This window comes from Dermochelys coriacea, chromosome 14 (assembly GCF_009764565.3).
Source record: "Dermochelys coriacea isolate rDerCor1 chromosome 14, rDerCor1.pri.v4, whole genome shotgun sequence".
In the NCBI taxonomy this organism is placed as follows: Eukaryota; Metazoa; Chordata; order Testudines; family Dermochelyidae; genus Dermochelys; species Dermochelys coriacea.
The window spans coordinates 10,028,844-10,043,960 of record NC_050081.1 but is presented as its reverse complement, the minus strand read 5'-3'; the positions used below and the strand labels follow the sequence as shown (position 1 = coordinate 10,043,960).

The window sequence follows — 15,117 nt, the reverse complement described above, 5'->3', positions numbered from 1 at the left end:
GCCAGGGACTGTCTATTGGTCTGTGTTTGTACAGCACCTAACACAGTGGGGCCCTAGTCCATGTACTAGGTTTCAAATAATAAATAATTAACCCTGATACTGTATAAGAATCTCATTATACTGCTTGACAGAGGCTCTTCTTGGATCTTTTTTTTGGGTGTGGTCCAATGCTCCTAGTAACCCTGGAGTGCCATGGAAATCAGTCTCTGAGCACTTACACCCCAAGTGGCACAATTTCTCATGTTCCACTAATAAAGTATGCTGTTGGAGTACATGCGTCTGGAGCGGTCACGACCATGAGTGCCAGTCTCAGGCAGAACCCCAAAACTGTTGGTATGTTCTATAATTAGATTTCACCAACCCAGTAATCAGTTGTGAATCCTCAGGCACTATAACAGTCTTACCATGGAGTCACAGACAGTCTCCTTGGGCACTCCAGTCTCTCTTCCACCCAGGGAAGCTGAACTATGTGATAGATGGTCACTTTACAACAAAAATCACAATAATATTCAGGATACTCCCAGTCCCAAAGGAACAGTTACTTACCCCACATTATTTGTACTTAGATCTGAAACCAAGGACAATGCCTGTAGCCAATCCTGTAATAAACTAATTAAATACTTGTTAACTGAAACAAGAAATGAGAGTTAATTACAAGGTTAAAACAGGAAACGCGAGTTATAGTCTTAGCTTTAAAAAAATAATATAAGCTTCTATAATAAACTTGGCTCCACCCCCCCACCCCAGAGCCCACATGCCCAGTTAAAACCCTCACCCCCTCCCACACCCCAACTCCCTCCTCCAGCCCAGTGAAAATGAGTGAGTGAGCGAGAGTGGGGGTGAGCAAGCATCTGAGGGAGGGGATGAAGTGAGCAGGAGGTGGGGCAGGAGACGGGGCAATGGTGTTTGGTTTTCTGCAATCAGAAAGTTGGCAGCTCTATACACAATGCCTCATTTGCCTTCACTGGGCAAATCGTCTTGTGTGCAGGACAAGTTTTTTCTCTTAATTAGTGCTTCTCTTCCTCTTTGGTGAGTTACACAGTTACAGAGGTTTACCCATACAAACACTCAGTATAACTTTATACCATGGGCTACAGAGGTTATACTTGAGATCAGTACATGCAGCGTCCTACGCTAGTCATAAGGTCCAGACACCAAACACATTCTTACAACTCAGATATTTATTGTGACTATACTAAGCCACAGGTAACCCAGGCTGGTTTCCAGCTATGCATTTGTCAGTGTTCAGTGAGGCCCTGGGCCTTGACATGAGCTGGCACCTGGTTTGCCAGCATCACATTGGATTTCAAAGATTTTTATTTATAAATGAAGCTTCTTAGCTATGACAGAAAAACTGCACTCTTGAATGCAGCTCTCTACCATCCCAACAATGTGCATGAGAAAAATGCTTCAGAGTGAAATCTGTAATCTGAAGTCACCATAGGAGGCTCTGGTGCATATTTTAATGAGATTACTGAATGCCTAAACAGTTTAATTCAGCCCTTTGCAAAAGCATTAGCTGGACAGACAGCTCCCCGAGATCAGCTACACGGCTTTTGTTTCATTCCTCCAATGAAAGTTTAAAAGGAAGTGGGGAGATGGGTCAAAATCCTGGACACTTGGTGAGGCATAAAGCAAGAGGGATCAATGCTAAGTGTATTTCAGACAATTTTTTCATGCAGGCATCAGGCTTAATGTTAATGCGTATTTTTTTTTATCCTGAAACTGAAATACGAGGTGGTAGGGAGTTTTTAATTGCACAAGTGGGTATTTAGAAGGATACTGTGAATATGACTGGAATATATTCCCCTTTTATCCACAGGGAAGAATTTGACAAAAACCTCAGTTTAGACATGGTTAAATATCCCAGTATAGACTAAAAATATATTAGATTTCTCATTGCAAACACCCATGCTTATTAATAGCTAATATTTTTTAAAGAACCATCCAAGTCCATCTGTTACAGTTTCTGACTCAAGTACTGAATCTTCAGGACTTTTGAGAGGTTTGCGACAATCTCTGCTTTAATTGTAAAGATGTTTCAGGCAATTCTTTGAAAACGACTGTAGAATTTTTCTGAAGCTTAGACTTCCTAATCTCTTTAATGTTCAGGTCAGTAAATCCTGGGTCAGATTCTCCTGTTGGTTAAGCCAGTGTAAATCAGCAGTAACTCTACTGAAGCCAATGGATTTACAGCAGTGTAAAGCTAGCATGAGATCAGAATCACACCCAGTGAAGTTATTGCAGACATACACCAACATCACTTAAAATAGACTTTTACCTTTATCAGTAAACCAAGAATTTGCACACAGCATTGAGAGGTTGCATACAAAGTGAGTGATTAATAATACTCGATTTTTGAATTGCCACTTGTAAATAGAACTAGCTGCTGGATACAAGATTTATGCACTGGGAAATCTACAAGATAGAAAGGCCTTGGATTTTTCCCACTGGTCACAGGATATCATCATTGTGACATGTAAATCCAGATGACAGTGCATTTATCTGGTTGTTAAACAATTACCTCCTCAAGAGTGATATTCCCATGCGGGTTTAGGGTCACCACAACCACTGGAGTGTGACACAGATTGATTGCAAACCTCTCCACTTGACTCGCTTATCCTCTTCTTGCATGTTACAACGAGGAGATGGAGCCCAGAAGAGCATCCCATTTTAGAAGAATCTGCTGCAATATTAAAGCTGCCATCACTTCTTGTATTGTCACAGGCAACTAATGCATTTTGCTGATGGGCACTTCCTATCAATCATTCCTCATGAAAGTGACTGACTTGCTGTGTTGATTGACAGCTGTGATAATGAGGTTATTGTGCGTAGGCAGTCAGTGCTCAGGAGTGTTTTTACTTTTCATTTCTTCTAGTCTGGGAGGGTGGGTTCTTTGTGTCCTGGCTGTCTCTGCAACCCTAAAATCCTCACTTTGGGTTCTCAGTGAGACTAGCAGAGGCTTTAAGAGAAGCAGCAGCATTTTATTTCGCAGGGTTTTCTCTGGAAAGGCATTTGCTAATTTTCATTTTCCCTAGTAAAAAGGCAGCATGGTCTAGTGACTAAGGCACTGGCCAAGGACTCACAAGACCTGATTTTTATTATGGGCGTTGCCACTGGTCTGCTGTATGGCCTTGGGCAAGTCTCTTTGGCCCCAATCCTTAAAGGTCTTTATGCACCTAACTACCCTTTGATTTCAACAGGAGTTAGGTGATTAAATACCTTTGAGGATCTGGGACACTCTGTGCTGGTTTTTCCTTCCCACTCTTTATTTGTCTTTTCTATTTTCAGGCTTGACAGAATTCGATTTTCTTTTTTTAATAATTGCAACAGAAATATTGGTGTTTATTTTCAGCACTTTTTTCTGTTTTTATCTATTTAAATTTTCACAGTTGTGGGAAATCAAGGGGGGGGTCAGACAATAATTACTTAATGACAGTAGATATCGAGATTCAAAAAATTAAAGCTTTATAGCCATTAAAGCACAAATTGTCAATTTCACATGTTAATAATATACAAAGGAAATATCCTTAAATCAAATCCTAATAAGTTCTTTGCCTAGCTGTACATTTTAATTATTCCTGATGGATATTTTTTGTTCAGTTTGCGTGAAATCGACGTTTACCAGCATTTACTGATAGAAATCAAATCCTTCCGAGCCTACCTATTTTTCAGGCTCTCTGCGAGAGGGACAGTCTTTGAGTCTGCAAGGAGCTGAGACAGTCCTCATGGGAGATTATATAGTAAGAGGTGACCTCGTTTTGCTTTTTAAGAATCCCATCGGTAAGATGAGTAAGAATGTTGCATATAAGCTGAAAAACTGATAACGATAAAAATTCTCCCACTAACTGTAGACAAAACAGAGCTTGTATTTTAAACTCAAGTGCTAAATTCTCTGCTTAGAATCCATAGACTCTTATACATTAAGGTCAGAAGGGACCATCATGATCATCTAGTTCAGAGGTTCTCAAATTTATTTGACCAGGCCCTCCTTATTTGAATCTGTAGTCATTTATGTACCCTGCACAAACACCTATACTGCCACCCAGCTCTAGGAACTACTAAATCTCAGAGGTAAGGGAATGTGCTGTGGATTACATCCATCCAGAATGCTTGGCTTGTAAATGATTGGTTTTGCGTATATCTCGAAGAGGTCAGGCTAGAATCCTATTCATGTACCTGATGATAACACTGTACGTATATGAATTTTAAACTATGCTTATTTAGTATTATCCCACTATATAGATGTGAATCTGACAATCATTATGAAGGCAGAGCAGAGAGCAGTGGCTGCTGGCCAGGCGCCCAGCTCGGAAGGTAGTGCCGTACCAACAGCAGCACAGAAGTAAAGAAGGCAATGTGAAAAGTGATATTTGTCATCATTTTTCACAGTAGACTTTGCGCCCTATTGCCACCCCTAGTTCTGTGCTGCTGCCCCGAGGCTGACAGCTGGAGCGCCGCCATCTCCAGGTCAGGGATTGGGGGCTCTGGCTGTCCCATTTATCCCCTCTTCTAGGGTGTGCACAGCCCTTCTGCATGAGCCCCAGCCATCCGGGTCTGATAGCCACAGCGTCCTCACAACAACAACAAAAAAGCACTCCGCTCGTGCCTCCCTTGACACATTCCCGCGCTTTCCTTGGGACGCCCGCCCCATAGTTTGAGAAGCACAGATTTTGTTAGTCTCTAAGGTGCGACAAGTACTCCTTTTCTTTTTTGCAAATACAGACTAACACGGTTGCTACTCTGAGATCTAGTCTGACCTCCTGCACATTGTAGGCCACAGGACCTCACCCGCCCACTACTGTAATCGGCTCATAACCTCTGGCTGAGTTACTGAAGTCCTGTAATTACGTAGGGTATCATTTGAGATCAGCCAAATCAGAGACTTTGCCAAATCACCATTTATACAAAACTCTAAGACACTGTTACTGTGGGTGGGTGAAGAGAGAGAAGAGAACAGATCTCTATAGGACATTTAAATTACCCGCTGTATCAAATAAGGTCTTTGCTGCTGATAGCCACTGTGACCTCTCGAGTCTTCTATGGGCCACAGAAACATGGCTTTTAAGTGCCGCTGTTCCATTGGCATGGTGCACGGGGCAGTTGTGTTTGGGCATATACACCTGGCACATCTGTGCAAGTAGTAAAATCTTTTTAACCCCCGAAATTCTCAGTGCAACACTTTATCACAAAATGGTTAACACAGATGCTTCACAGATGTCTGGAGAAAGTGGTTAACCAGAAAACGGCTAGGAATGGTTAGGAAAAGAACCGTTTATTAAGAGATGTTACAAATAAAGCAATATAATTTCCCAGTAGCCCTCCCCCCCAGTTATTCTCTGTCCCATTGTTGTGGCTTTCATTTATTTCATCCTGCCAATAACTGCACAGGGGTGTGTGCAGGAATTTAGATTTGACCGCTTTTGGAGGGGCACATTCTGTGCCCTGCCATAGCCCCAGTGCCGGAGGAGCTCTGTGACCCCACGACAGCCCCTGAGCCAGAGAAGCTCACTCTCCCTGCCAGAGCCCTGGCGCCAGAGGAGTTCTGTGCCCCTGCCAATTACTGGGGGGGGGGGGCAGGCCCCTGCTTGCCCTCCCTTGTGCACACCGCTGTAAACTGTTGACTTAGTTTTTGATTTTTCATAGAGCTGGCAGTGATAGCTCTAGCTCGCCTCTGACATCACTCCGGCCACTGACAGATGTCAGAATCTAATGCACAAAAAAGAATCTGTTGATTGGTGTGCCTATGATTCCATTTAGTGAGGATTTGGCCAAGAGTTTTTTTTCATCCTCTTTTCTTTCTTTCCTCTTTTCATTCTGGAGATTGTGGTAGCCAAAGCTCCTTCTTATGGTGATCTGGCAAAGAATTGTATTTACTTTTTCTCTTTTCCATTTTTATCTCCCTTCTCTTCTTCTCTTACTGTGCATCTGTGGCCTGCAATGAATCTCATCACCATGCATTGGCAGTTACTCTCTGTTTTTGAAAACAAAGGTTCTGAACAAGAGATCAGAGTTTGGCCAAATGAAGTGTCATGGAAAGTATTGATTTGTCATCCTGTATGGCTGCCTGTCTATAGTTGCAGAAGATTGACTTACTGCATGTTCACTTGCACTGTGTAAAGCTGATGGAAATAGCCAGTTTACCAGATTTTAATGTGAATACAACTTGCGAAATAGGAACTACTAAATCTCAGAGGTAAGGGAATGTGCTGTGGATTACAACCATCCAGAATGCTTAGCTTGTAAATGATTGGTTTTGTGTATATCTCGAAGAGGTCAGGCTAGAATCCTCTTTACATACCTGATGATAACACTGTACATATATGAATTTTAAACTATCCTTATTTAGTATTATCCCACTATATAGATGTGAATTTGAAAATCATTATGAAATGTCTAGCAGACACTATTCAGATTCTATAGGTTTTTTCTCCATATATTAATAGTTTGGTGGTGGTTCATTTTTAGAGAGATGCCTGAACATGCCCTGTGAACATTGTACCTCACAAACATTCAATTAATCCTCACAACAATCCTCTTGCCTGGGCAAATACTTTTGTCACTATTCTAGGGATGGCAAACAAAGGCACATGGCAATCACTATTCTAAGGATGGGAAACAAAGGCACGTGGCAATCAAGAGACTCCTCCAAGGTCACAGTGAGTCCCTGTCCTGTGCCTTACCCACCAACCTTCCTCCATCCTCAGAAGTAAGGGACACACAAACACACAGTTAGAGTACAAAAGAGATGCTATGGTTGATGGTAATAGCATCAGTATGTTCTGTCTGAATTTACAGGGTATGTGGTGTGAACAGTTGTATAAATTCATTGATCAAAGACACATTAAAGTGCTTGAGGCGTTACATTTCTCTTCCTTGATATATATTGTTTATCAAGCTGATTTTAAAAAAAGAAAATGCATTTTCTAGATGATCCGAAATCTCATAGACCCTGTCCTCCTTTGGAACGTATTGTACATTTTATTACATCTCTGCTGCAGCTTTCCACAGAAATAAAACTTTGATGTACAGCATAATTTAATTGATCGGAATTACATATTGCCAGGCTTCTGAGATGTATATGGAGATTTAACTGAAGAGAAGAGAGAAATTTGCTTTGGACATGGATCGGTTTTCCGGAGGCAATGATGAATGAATGGACCATACTCATATTTTAGCTCCCTTAAGCCCCACCCCAATTCAATTTCCACTTCCATCCATCCGGCAATGTACATACACGGTAGCCAATTAGAAACCAAGTATTTAACAGTATACAATGTGTACCTCCCTATACTGACAAAAGTATTATTTGAGAAAAATACTCAGGGGTGAGGAAAATACACTCTTCTTCAAAATTTACAAAGGGAGATAAAGTTTTTATGGTGGGGAGAGAGTTTTTGAGTGTCCTCCACAGAAATATTTTAAATAACTACTGTACTGATGTATATTTGGAATTGTGCATGATGTGTTAGCGCTTTCTGGTTTCAAAATATTTCTCTTCACAAGTATTTTAATATCTATTTTAATCAGCTAATAGGGAACAAATTATATATATGAAAGATCATAGAACTTCAGACAAAATAATGTCCATGTTGCATACAAAAAAATACCCATTGTCAGTCCAGTTACAATAAATGGTAGAGTCAGGATCAACCAGCTGATCATTATCATCATGTGATTTATGGTCAAGGTGTCAGTCTAAACAGAGCGGAAATTATAAAATATACAGATGAGCTTTGAGTACAGTGGGTTCATTGTCCCAAGAGAAGCAAAGCAGTGAAGGGAGGTCTCAAGTGGTTTGGTTTTATAGCTGCTTCTGCTAAAGGCAAATTCTACAAGCAAGTAAGTGCAGATTGTTTCTGTTATTGATTGCTACAGGCTCTGCTTTATTGAGACCACATGGCACACTTTTTTTCTGTTGCTGCCTCTTATTAAAACGGACAAGGAGGTATCAATCAGCATTTGAAAAGATGAGTCCCGAGAGTCCCCTGGTGGCATTTTCCTGGCCTAAAAAGAGGCTTGCACGTTTTATCCATGGATGCTTTTAGTGCATTAATAAAACTGAAACCTCATTTCCCAAGATGGTCTTGTAAACTCCAAGAGTTTTGTGTGTTACACACTTAATGGGCCAGATCCTGAGAGGTGCAGAGGACCTGCAAGGCCCTCTGATTTCGGCATTGCTTGGCAGTGCCCAGGATTTAGCCCCCATCCCAGCCATAATGGGGAGAAAATAATATATGATTTTATTTCAAGATAGATTTTACTGCCTCAGCAAAGGATCATAAAATTATTTGTATTCACATGGGCTGTTTCAGCACAGCTGGATTATTCCTGATGTTGGCAGTAATCCTGAAATAAAAGCCCCTGGCCTGTCTCAGAGTCCTAGATCCACATGGAAATATGGTAGGGAGCCAATTCCTGCATTCTTAACCAAGCGTCTAATTCCGCATTTCTTATGCAGCCAAAACTGCAATGATTCCAATGGGTTTTGGTTGAACAAGCAATGCAGAATGTCCCCCCAAATGGAAGGAGTTTAGGATTCAATCCTGCAAGGTTCCAAGTACCTCCATCATGGTGCAGTGTCCTCAATTCCCACTGACATCAATGGGAGTTGAGGGGGCTCAGCAGCACCAAGATCTGGCCCCTAGTGCTATTCTAACGCATCATGTTGGAGATAAGGCCTTCAGAGAATGTGTATTTCTTTAGATCCTTCTGTAGATTTGTTTTTCTCTATTTAAAAAAACCCTCCCAGCTTCTCTAGCTACAGGCTCACTCCCTCTGAAGCAAAACAATATACAAAGACATCAGTGAAATAAAGGTGCAATCAGAAGCAGAAAGAATCCCTTTAGACTAGGTGACCCAAATCTCCAGACCACCACACCATGCTCCTGTCCCATATTTACAATACCAACGCTCACCAAAGCATTGTCACTGGAAAGCAGCTGCCTCAGTTTTGTTGATGCCAGACAGAATTCTATATATACAGGGAACACAAACAATCACCATCATTTCACGAAACCAGTGAGTACAAATTCAGGGCCTGATCATGTGCTGAGTCGGACTCAAAGGTCCTCAGCACTTCATAGGATCAGGCCCTCATGCAGTCGGGACCAGTTTATACATCTGATATACGATGACTTTGAGTAACACTAGGCATTAATTTTGCTCATGCTCTTCTCATCTTACCCTTGTATTGATTGTAGCTACTGGTGGACTATAGAACTCTGTGACCTCTGGCCAATTTGATGGTTTGTTATATTACTTATCAAGAATTTGTCCATTATTCCTGTCCTCGCTCTCTGTTTCCTTTTTTCTTTCCATTACTAATTGGTTATATCACAGTTGTACGAACTTGGGGCTAATTTTATATACACATAAACATGCCATTGAGATGCACTTGGCACTGAACTTTCCATGTGATACATTTTACAATTGGCAATTCTTCTTTATGGTTCAAGTGAAATGTAGAAACCTACAGAACAACACAACCTGGCTTAAGTGAACCACTCAAGGGACCAGCAAAACCAAGTGCCCTTTAGAAATAGGACCAGATATACTCCAGGCTCACCCCTCTCTGGCCCCTTTGTGGTTGGTAAAAGCTCCAACAGCCTCATTTCCAGCCAGGGAGGTACTGTAGAAGAGAGCCATAAAGGATCCCCTTAGAAAGTCCTGGCATACGTGATGTGGCAGGGCAGCAGTGCTGTGGCCCACAGGGCAGCCTAGGGGGATCCACTGTAACTTACACAGCCCTGCAGCTTGAGCTATACCAGAGGTCTCTGCAGCCCGTAGAGCAGCCCACCATGGGGAAAGTGCAAAGGTATCGTAAAGCCACCTTAGCTCTCCCTCCCCCTCAACTGCAACCTCTGTACTGTGCCCCTCTTAGAATATCACCCCAGGTACACACTGGCTTCTGCAAGTCCCTGTGCCAGTTTGGGGGGATCTGGTATGTTGTCTCCAATTAAATTGTACTGGAAGTCTTGGGGTTGCTTAGAGTGGTCCTTGAAGATGGGGGTTGTCTCTTGCAGGTGGCCCTCAGTGCACGTTTCATTGTCATGTCATCTCTGATTTAAAACAAAAAGTGAATTACTCCGCGTGAGTGCTCCCTTATAATAGCTTGTCCCTATAATGACCCTGTCCCCCGAGAAACAATGGGACCACCAGATCTGAGGCTGACTTGTCTGCCTCTTCTCTCTGGCCCTCATGCACCTTGCCTGACTGCGCTCACTGGGGCGGGACAGCCCAGATGCACTGCCTTCAACGGGCTCCTTGATAGCCGTGAAATCTCCCCTAATTCAGATTACCGTGTCGATTGCCAGAAAGCACGAACGGTCCAGCGGAGCTGGTAAACGCTGCCAGACACAAAGCAGGATGTGGGTGTGACCACTCTTGGCTACGCCTCCATCTCTTGTCTAAGCAGTGCAGCTTTGCCTCCTCCACTGAGATGTACAGCTGATGTACTTCTGCTCCCCAAACACAACCCCCCTGTTCCCAGTTTCATGGTCAGAGCTAGGTTTCCACCCAGGGTTCCTCTTGTGTGTTTGTGTTTCATCAGCAAAAATACATACAGAAACACGTAACTTCCAACAAAGGCCTGAGCCCATGTGCCGTAGGCTGACAAAGCTCTCTTGGAAGTTAGTGGTGGTTTTGCTTCCCATTGAAGTCAGTGGGACTTTTGCCTCTTTAAGGATTACCGCCTTGAGTCCCCAGTGGCATCATGGGATATAGTTATTTCCGGAGCACCTCAGCATGCAAGGAAAGTGCACACGTTGCACCAGCCTGCACAAAGGTGCATCTGGTCAGCTCACCAGTTGGCGCAGGTGGTAGAACCATGGCTCCGCCTCCTCCTGGCTCCCTTTGGGGTGGAGCTCCTGGAGTGACAGTGCTCAGGAGAGCAGAGTGTTCGGAGTCATATCTAGTCCTGGTGGAGGTCGGCACAAGTGAAGCGTGGCTCTTTGTATCCTTCCCCTTGCCACACCCACACAAGGCCCTGGCACAATCTGGCTCTGTAGTTTACAAAGAAGACAAATTGCTTTTTAAAAAGTCCTATAGAATCAGATCCTTTTCTTTTAAACGCCCACCCTCTCCCTGTTATACTCCAGTCCAGCCTTGCAAAATCCTGCTGGCCTGTTCACATGGGGCATGTTTTTGTTTGTTTGTCTGAGGGGTTTGTTTGTTTTTTCCCCGCAATGGACAAGTAAAACAGCATTTGTTTGCTTTTGTTTTGGGCAGTTCTTTACCATCTTGGCAAATGGAGGATGAAATAGATTTTGTGTCCGAGCTGGTAAATTTTCATGATGATTTTGCAAAAGGCTCTTTAGCTCCAGACTGACCGCCACTATTAAGAGGCCCCCTTCAAACACTGAAATGAAAAGCTTTCATGACCCAGGTCTGCAGATGCAACGAAAAGTACAAATCAGCTGCTTGTCAGAAGGGGCTGCCTGTCTTCGTTCCATAATCTGGCCTTTGGAATCATTTGTATTGATGCCTCGACCCGACCGCAGCCTGCCCAAGCTTCTGAAGAGGAACACAGACAATCTCCAAATACAGTCTCATTAGGCAACTCAAATTTAACCTACTGGCAACAGAGAGGTTGTGAGCCCCTTAATCCCTAGAAATGTTAGGGCTCAGTTCCCTGAAATAGCTTTAAAATGTAATTGGACAGAGTATCGTTTGGGCCAATTTTTGTATAGATTTGCGGAGCTGATACTAATGCCTCTCCCCCCACCACTACCGTTGCCTTTACAGGGAAAGTCTATCGAAAACCCTTTATTTGGAACATGCTCATTGATTTGCCACATTGTCTGCTTTATTCCCAAGTATGCAAGCAAGCACTCTGCTCTTATTCATGGTGATGGGAATCAAAGGGAGACTAGGCCCCCACGGGGTAAAAAACTAAATTGGAACATCAGCTGCTAAAATAAGTCTGTTTGCAGATGCTTGGGTCTGGTTTTGTTTTTTTTTAACAGAATCAGCGTTCCACGGGAGACATTTCCGCGTTTGATGATACTGCTGCTCACTGGATTTCAGAGCCAAACTCCTCAACTTGTCCTGGGAGATGCAAAGAGGCAGAGGGGAGGGGAGAGAACTGCAGAAATGTCTGAAAAAGCTCCATCTGGTACAAAATGCTGCAGCATGTCTGCTTAGCCACCACACCAGTGCTCCCACCTGCACATTGACTCGCCAAGGAATACAAAGTCCACTTCCAGATCCCTGTCCTCCATATACAAAGCCTTCCAGGGGAATGGCCCTAGCTGTCTTGGCACATGAGCCCAAGCCCGTTGAAATCAATAGGAGACTTTCCATTGTCTGCACTACACACTGGATCAGATCCTTAGGCCCAGATCTTCAAAGGTATTTAGGCACCTAACTCACAAAGAAATGAATGGGAGTTAGGCACCTAGATAATTGTGAAGATCTAGGCCATAGAGACCCACTTTTCCTTTTTGCCCATGACCTAACATCTGTGTCTCATCAGAGCGATGAAATTGGAGGAGGCTCATGAAAGAAATGAGAGGCTGTGGAACTCACTGTCACAAGAGGCGAGAGACCACAAACATAACCCCCCCATCAGCAAAGCCTGTGCCAGTGACCAGGCTAGTCCTTAGAAAGCCCTTCCTCAGAATCTCTTCACTCCTCACCTACCCCACTTACCCTCTTCTCCCTGCCCTGTCCCCCTCACCCCTTCCCTTCAACGTCCTCTTGCCTTTCAGTTTTCTTTCTATTTAGCTTGTTCCTTCCTAACTAACTTCCCTGCCCCAAAATTTTTGGAACTAATATGGTGTTTACTGCCATCCCCTTGTTCACTCTGCTTGCGTTACATCCCTTTCCTCCACCCTGGGTCTGTCTTGTCTCTTTAGATTGTAAGCTCTTCGGGGCAGTGACCATCAATTACTCTGTGTGTGCACAATGCCTAGCGCAATGGAGCCCCACTCTCGACTGATTCTTAGGCACAAGCATACAGAACTTTAATAACAATAATAATTTACACCCATCAAATTCCATTTGCTTCAAAGGAGTAGCTCCTGATTTACATGGGTGGAAATGAGATCAGAATTCAGGGCAACTGTAACTAGTGGTCTGGAACATTACATGCTCTTTTAAGCAGGGCAGTTATCTACATTAGTGATTTGAAGAGAAGTTAGGGAAGTTAAAAACAAAAAGATATTGTTACATAAGTATATGTGCTAAGTAATCACACATATTCAGGCAGAGAGAGATTGATTAAAGGCGCTTGAAGCATGAATGGAGTTGCCAGTTTTCAGGAGATAATTAAGATATGTCTTTGGCCTATACAATCTGATGATCTCATTATCTTCATTATTAATTAGGTTCCGCTCCTCATGTTTCAGCTCCAGTTTCTTGTCATTATCATAACTAGCCTACAAGAGAAAAGCTGGTGGACTTCAGAGAAACAATTCTCCTTCTGACTCCAGTATAGGGCTCTGTTCAGGGGGTGATAGGGAAGGAGGCGCCAGCCTTAACTCAAGAGGTTACCAAAACAGTTGCAGGGCTTTGTATGAGATCTGCAAGGCATCATACAGTGAACCTTTCAACAGCCTTATTCTGTGAAATATTTACCAGGCAAGAGATTTGGAAGTCAATGGGAGATGAAATTGGTCAACGCCTCCAAAAGTGAAGCCAGGTATAATTTAGGCCCCTACGTTTAGATTTAGCTGCATCATTCTAAGCACCCAAATTTGAAAGTTTTGCCCTTTAATTTCTCAGGACTCTGCTGAGCACTTCCTATGAGGTACTGGGGGCTTTCCACTCCTATCAAAGTCAACAGGAGCGAGGGCACTGAAAACTTCCCAGGATGTGCTTCAGTTTTCTTTTCTGTAGTATAAGGATAATGATATTTTCCCATCTCCGAGGCATGGTGTGAAGTAGCCCATCCAAACAATGCTAAAATCCTGCCGTTGCAGGAATATCCCCAGGATCATGACCCCCACCCAGGGTTGGGTGAGACTCTAGCACAATGTCTGCACCAGGGTTTATGGTGCAGAGTATGAAATGCTGAGTAATGCAAACCACTGCAGGCTGCTCCAAGAGACCAGTGTGTATGAACAGCAAGACAAATGGCATCATCATAAATTAACCTTGGCTCCTCTGCTCAACTCACAATAGGTACTGGACAAGATTCAAAATACACAGCACTTTGAATGCAGCATGTTTAGCGGGCTGAATTTAGAAAAGGACCCAAACGGAGCGAAGAGGGAGGCTGACCTATTGCTGTTGGCAGTGTTTCTAGAGAGGAAGGTGCCTTACAGCTGGGCACAGCACAGACATTTTTTGTCATTGTACAGCTTTTTGAAAAAACAGAAACAAGATGATTCAATTTATGACACTACAAAGCACTTGATGCTAAAAGTCTATATGCATGTACATGTGCGTGCGCACACACAATCTCCTCGTGTGCTATAGGATAAGTCAATAGTGTACTAATCTGGACATCCTGCTTGGCTTATTATATACCAACTCTCTGCAGAAGGGTAGACTGCCCTTGACACTCAGCTATTAGGGGGATGAGGACCATGTTGGTAACTAGATAAGAATAAAATAGTACTGTACTTTTGAGCATCAATGCTACTTTGATTCAGGAGCTTTTAACTGAGCCACTTTGCCAGGATGTTACCTGAGTGCCAAAGAGTTGGTAACTGCCCATTTTCATGCATGGGATTTCACTCCTGGGAACTATTCAATCACTTGCCAATATAAGTAAACATAAGGACCTGTGAGCCAGCTATTCTGGTACCATGCAGCTTGCAATGTGTTGCTGCAAATCTGCGCCTATCTGAGACCCCCTGGTCATCAATAAGCTGCACAAATACAATGGCCACTTGGAACTTCACAGGGACAAGGGACAGAAGTCAGATCCTCCAGAAACACAGACCCCTTACTTCTTGGGCTAAAGGAGAAAGTCTGATAGAGGTCCATTGGGCCTGTAAGGCCATTGTAAGGGGCAGCACTGAGGGAGACATAACACCCATAGGGGCGGGGGAGGGGAGCACTGGGAGGCATTCTCCTGGACTTCCCCCATTGCACCAAAGGGAGAGTAAGTTGTGAAACCTCTTTCTAGGAGAGCAACACATTAGGGAATTGGGCTGGAGCCATGTTCTG

At 43.4% G+C, this 15,117-nt stretch overlaps 1 protein-coding gene across 2 annotated transcripts in view; it reads left to right on the top strand.

Annotated features, from left to right (window-relative positions):
• The window catches only part of RAB11FIP4 (RAB11 family interacting protein 4), a 220,178-nt gene that overhangs the window by 154,493 nt on the left and 50,568 nt on the right, over nucleotides 1–15,117 (top strand). The gene's annotated exons all lie outside the window — the stretch shown is intronic.